This window comes from Pelobates fuscus, chromosome 10 (assembly GCF_036172605.1).
Source record: "Pelobates fuscus isolate aPelFus1 chromosome 10, aPelFus1.pri, whole genome shotgun sequence".
NCBI lineage: Eukaryota > Metazoa > Chordata > Amphibia > Anura > Pelobatidae > Pelobates > Pelobates fuscus.
This window is the reverse complement of record NC_086326.1, coordinates 47,778,410-47,785,269: the sequence shown is the minus strand read 5'-3', so window position 1 is coordinate 47,785,269 and position 6,860 is coordinate 47,778,410.

The window sequence follows — 6,860 nt, the reverse complement described above, 5'->3', positions numbered from 1 at the left end:
CTATCCATAGGTCAGTATGGTATTTGGGAATCCCTCTAAGTGGATCCGTTCCTTTTTTTTCCATGACCGTTTTGTAACCACAAACACGGAGTGTTACTGTTTTTTATTTATTTTTGTATTCTATATAAACAATTTTTAGTGACCTCTCATCTAGTAGCTTGATAACAGGGTGTAATTCATTTTACATACGGTAGATAAAATATCTGCTGTCAAAATCTGATGTGATTAATTAATTTAAGAAATATATTCACCAGTATTCGTAATTCACTGCTTTGATGATATCTTAAAGGCATTTGCATATATTTTTTTTAATGTTATTAAATATACATATGAACACTATTATCTGTACTAATTTTCCTCTTTAGTAAATCTGTGTTGCTATAATTATGTAACGTCCTAATAAAACCTTACTACCCTGTGATAATACTGTCATAAAACTCTGTATTTGTATTTGTTTTACATAATAGCAATGTCCACAAGGCTATATACATTGTATAAAGACTTTAACACAATTCAATACAACAAACAGAACAACCATTACAGTAAGTTCTGAGATACCATGTGTTATCTAATGAAAAATTTACAAATATGTGTGTTTTTCATTTAGTTAATTTTGAGGAAATATTGGTATTTTAACTGAAAAATATCAGATTTATTTTTCTACTATTATTAATCTTGCAATCTTTTTAGTATTACTCGTTATTGTAACATAAAAGATTACAACACTTTTAGTGACATTATTTGTATCATTCACAAAAGCAAATCTAACCTTATTTGAATCTGAATATACAAAGATTCTGTTTAACATTTCATGCTCAATGCATTGGCTGTGTTGCTCCAACCCTGTTGAATTCTCTTCCAAACATACTTAAAGGGACAATGTAAGCACAGTACCTGCTTCATCTCATTGAAGTGTTATAGTGTCTGGAGTCCTCTGGCTCCATCCTTCTATTCAGCATTAAGCCATTTTAAATCAGAGTCCCTAGCAACAAATCCCCTATGTACTGTTTGGACTTATGAGGAAGCATTAGACTGAGCAGCAATGAGCATATGTTATTGGCTAAAAGTGTCAGCTGACAGCTTTCAGCCAATCACAGTGTCCATTACTCGAATGAATTGGTATGTCTAGATGGAAGTTCATAACCCCTGCCTTAGCCATATCTTTAGTAAGGGGGTGGGCCCTGGGTGACCACTGACCCATATTTAGTTTTAAACTGGTTGAAAATTGTTGAAAACACAGAATGAAATTAAAGTCTTGTACGAATCCAAGCACCTTCCTTTAAAGGAGTTTATTCAATGGAAATAAAGTGTTTTAAAAATACTAAATACTCTGGAATACCTCCTATTGGTGCAACTCTAATGTCTAATTTATGACATACAATTGTCAATCAAACATCATTGTGTAAGTTATAAATCGTCTTCTAACTACTAACATATGAATAGGGAATACTCATACGAACAGAAAAAGAATACTGTAATATTAAAAAAAGCATGTATTTTATTTTTCTATATGTTACATATACAGTTATAATGTCATGTTGCATTATTTCAGTAATAAAACTTTTTAAAGTTTTCTGGCAAAGCCGAACAATAACCTAATCCTGGCCAAATGCCCTTTAAATATAAATTCAACTTTTCTGCTATTCCACACCTTATCATGGTTTCTCTTAGCCCTTCCATGTATCTATTACCATATGTTTCTAGTTATTGACTTGACTTTGCATGACTACCCCATTCTGGCTTTTACGACCCTTTGCTTTGAGTAATGTTTCTTACCTGATCTAGACTCATTTAATGTTTGTATATACCCCTTTACTCTTCTTATATGTTTCATTTTTATGCTACACGTTTTTTTAAATAAACCTGGCCACTCTGGACCAGCAATATGACTTGCTATCATTATACTTTATTTCCTCTCCATTCGGAAGTTAGACTTGCATTTTACTAGAAAGGTTGTTCGCATTTTAGTTAGTTTTAGTTAGTTTTGCCAAATACAGAGTCCATCAATATTTTTAAAGAAATATCAGTTTCATGAGTGGATCTTTTTGTCAGATTTTAAGGTATACAGCAAATGCAGACATAATAGCTCTGTATTGGATTAGTCCGATTTTAAATGTCTGTGTATGATTTTGGGATATTTTGAAATCAATAAACCAAGTGCTTTATGAGGTTTTTTTCCAAACTTAAAATATACTTTTTATTCTCTAGAACTCTAAAGTAAAGTTCCCAGGATATTTCTTAGAGGTCATTCATAAAATCGTAATTATGGGGCAAAGTTCTAAAAGTGGAACCATCAGCACAAAAGCCTGTTGGCTTCCATAGAGATTGCTCTACTTTCAAAAGTTTTCCTTTCAATTGCTTCTTATAAATAGCCACTTTTGTCTCTCTAAGATTCTATGATTCCTCAATGTACGCATTCACGGGATATTAGTTTATCTTCTATATGTTTTTAATGTCTGTCAGCTGTCAGTTTCAAAGTTATCAAACTTCATAACTATAATGGTGCTGTCACTATCAGAAATATATCAAGCTCTGTCTTGTAGTTGATCTCTGAATTTTACATGAGATATCTTTCTTTTTTCACCTAGTATATTGAAATTCTATTTCTTTATTCATTTTATACATTCCCAGTGTTCCTGATACAGTGGCCATGTGTTGATAATGATCAAATTGTGTCTGTTATACTTTGAATGTAATGATATATCAGTACATATATTATGGTGGCGCTGTGATGAGTTCCGTCTACAGGATGGGACCAAATGAATATCGGTCTGTGGTTAGCAAATATGACACAGCCAGCATCTCACCAGGGTGCTCTGTCGTCCTTTCTTGGGGGATGGGGATGGCGCTGGGGGGGCTCCTCTCCTGCGTCGGCCATTCCACGCCACCTTGGCTGCTGTTGGCAGCATAATGACAGCTACTGCAAGTGGGGGGCGGGCTGTAAATTCAAGCGCAAGTGCTCGGTGTGCGGAGGCAGTCATGTGGCGTCTTAAGCAAGGGAAGTCGGGAGACAAAGGACGCATTGGGGTCTAAGGGCGAGGTCGCCGGTGAACGTCAAGCGATGCGCCCTTGGCTAAGCCGATATAGAAACCGGAAAGTGGTGGAAGTGCTCTTTTGGATTTTTTCGGGACAGATTTTGAATTCCTCATCGGGACAGGGAGGCGACAGGCATGTGTCGTAATTTGCATTCGGTGCAGGACCATCCGGACATAAGGGTAAGGAAGTGTCGTTAAGGCGCATGGCTGATCCTTTTCTGGCTCTGCCATTCCCGCACTTGAGGGTGTCGCCATCGGGGGTTGTTCCCAAGAAGGAATGGGGTAAGTTCTAGCTTATTGTCTTACCCTCCTGGGGGGGTCAGTAAATGGTGACATTGATGAGGAGCTTTGCCAAGTTTGTCGGAGGGAGGCAAGCACTCATGTCAATGTAGACCAAGCATGTCAAAGTCTTGCATGGGTCAAATTAGCAAGGTTTACCCCCTTAAAACCAGTACTATTACGCCCTATTATAAGTGGCTCTAAATGCTGCAGGGCGTAATAGTACGCCCCCTTCATTTTTCTTTTACTTACCCGGTCGCCGGCGATCGCATGCCGGCGATCGCGGTTGGGGGGACTCCCATGGAGTCCCTCGCAGCAGATCCTTCCTCCTGCGCCCCCCCCTTGGCCATGTGAGAGTGAGGTCCTTGCGAGGACCTTACAATCACATGGCCGGGTTAGCTGCCTGCTGCATTGCCAGCAATGGGATTATATATAATTATTGTTTTATATATATTTATTTATATATAATATAAAAAAATATGTAAATACGTTAAAAAATACAATTAAAACAATTATTACAAATAAATATTTAAAAAATATATAGATGTGTGTTATTTCGTTCTAACTGTATTGTGATATTAATATATATATATATATATATATATATATATATATATATTTATATCAAAATACACGTAGAACAAAATAATATATATACATACATATATACGTATATATCACTATATATATACCTGTATATAAATAAAAATATTTTTAAAAAATGATATACATATATATAAATATATATACACATTCGTATATATATATACATATATTAATTCTACATATATATTTATGTAATATTTTTACATCATTAGGTATCTTAATTAATTACAATTAGCGGGACCTGCCTGACAACCCATGCCGAAAGTATAGGGAATTTAATTTGCTAGCACTATATTTAACCATATAACTTTTCAAGACACCATAAACCCTGTACATGGGGGGTACTGTTTTACTCAGAAGACGTCGCTGAACACAAATATTAGTGTTTCAAAACAGTAAAATGTATTACAACAATGATAGCACCAGTAAAAGTTAAATTTTATGCATTTTTCATGCACAAACAGCACTTACACGGACAATATTATTGCTGTGATACTTTTTACTGTTTTGAAACACAAATATTTGTGTTCAGCGAAGTCTCCCGAGTACAACAGTACCCCTCATGTACAGGTTTTATGGTGTTTTCAAAAGTTACAGCGTCAAATATAAGGCTTGTGTTTCATTTTTTTCCACATTAAAATTCGCCAGATTGGTTACGTTGTCTTTGAGACCCTATGGTAGCCCAAGAATGAAAATTACTCCTATGATGGCATACCATTTGCAATAGTAGACAACCCAAGGTATTGCAAATGGGGCATGTCCAGTCTTTTATAGGAGCCACTTAGTCACAAACACTGGCCAAAATTGAGTTTTTTTGCATTTTTCACACACAAACAAATACTAACGCTAACTTTGGCCAGTGTTTGTGACCAAATGGCTACTAAAAAAGACTGGACATACCCCATTTGCAATACCTTGGGTTGTCTACTATTGCAAATGGTATGCCATTATGGGTGTAAATTTTATTCCTGGGCTACTATACAGTCTCAAAGGCAACGTAACCAATCTGGCGAATTTCAATTTCAAATGTAATGTGCTATATTCGACCCTGTATCTTCCCAAAACACCATAAAACCTGTACATAGGGGGTACTGTTTTACAAATGAGACTTTGCTGAATACAAATTTGTGTATTTTATTGCAGTAAAAGCAAACAGTATTATGACATTGACAGTTAAAATGTCATGTAGAACTAAACAAATAACACAATTTCTTATTTTCTCCCATTTTTTTTTCATATTAAATTATGTTTCATAGCTAAATATTTGATATTAAATGAAAGCCCTGTTTCCCCTGAATAAAATGATATTTAATAAGGGTGGGTGCATTTAATATGAAAGAGGTGAATTACGGTTGGACAGTCATGTAGCGCAAATGCCAGGTTTTGTTTACGTTTTGTTTTGTTCACAACGTCTACATTTGGCTCAGTCCTTAAGGGGTTAAGTTTATGTGGGCCTAAAAAAAAAATAAAAAATATTCATAGAAACATTTTTTTGAAAAGTACTAAACTAAAAGTTCTAAACTAAACTACAGCACTCCCCTCTACTAAATCCCAGCACCCCCTCTAGCCAACAAGCAGACTCCACTCACATTGCCACTGCCAGTATATGACTCCGGAGTCCGGCCTCTGCTATACCCCAAATGGCGCCGTCTGCACCCTGTGCCAAAGCGGATCCTCCCTCTACTTCTTGAAACCCTGTGAAGGTGGAGCACGTCGACGTCATGTGAGAATGTGACGTGTCTTGCATGCCTTTGTGCATCTCCAGGCACTCCACTGTCGAACCGGGGCCATCACAACACTGACCGACACAAACACACACTCCAGACACATGCACACACAGACACACTCACTGACAAACACACAGACAGGTACACTCACTGACAGACACACATCTACTCACTGACAAACACACAGACAGACACACACAGACAGACAGACACTCACTGACAGACACACACACTGACAGACACACACACACATTTACACATTCTTGCACACACTCGCATCATTCCCTGAGTTCCAGTGGGGATCTTCTATCTGGAGATCGCCTTCCTGCTCCTCACTGCCCACTCGCGCGCAGTTTAGTGATGCCGGATGCTGAAATATGACGTCATATTCTGGCACCTGGCATCGCTACAGACGGCGCGCGTGAGGGAGCAATGAGGAGCAGGAAGATTGAGCTCCCTCGCTGCCGCCAGCATCCTGCTTCCTCTGCGGCAGGTAAATTTTAGCAGAGTACTACTACTATTCTGCTTTAACACTAAGCATGTACTCGCGGCTCGCCTGGCCTGCAAGTTTGACATGCTTCATGTAGACGGTTGGCAAGGATCCAGTGATGAAAAGTTACTGTTATTGGATATATTATATTAGTATGTTATGTTGATAATGTTTATTGTTTTTTAAATAAAGCTGTTGTCACCACTTACGTCTTGCATCAGTTAATAATGGGTAAGTTATCATAAGTAAAAGGGTACCCTCCTACACTGTCCCGACTACCTTCACACGTCTGCAAGAGGAAGGAACTTTTGTCACCTTAACACATGGAGGCTTTAAGGTGACAAAGAGCACATTTTACTTTGAAAATGTGAACTTAAAAACATATATAAATATATAATCTTGTATAAAACAATGTGATATGTTGCTGGATCTCTCGTTGATTTTCTCCCTGCAAACCTAATGGAAGCCATTGAGCTAATCATTGGTGCAATGAAGTGTGGCGCTCTCATAAGTAATGACCTGTTAATTAGTTTGGATATCCCTGCCTGCAAGGTAAACAATTATTTAATGCCTGCTAAAGATTTGCTGTTGGTAAAAAATGTGAGAAAGAATGCTTCATCTTGGTATAATTGTATTCACTTAAAAATAGAACTCACAAGCCTTCTTGTACATCTGATTATTATTATATTATATAAACTTCACTGTATATAATTTCATCTATAA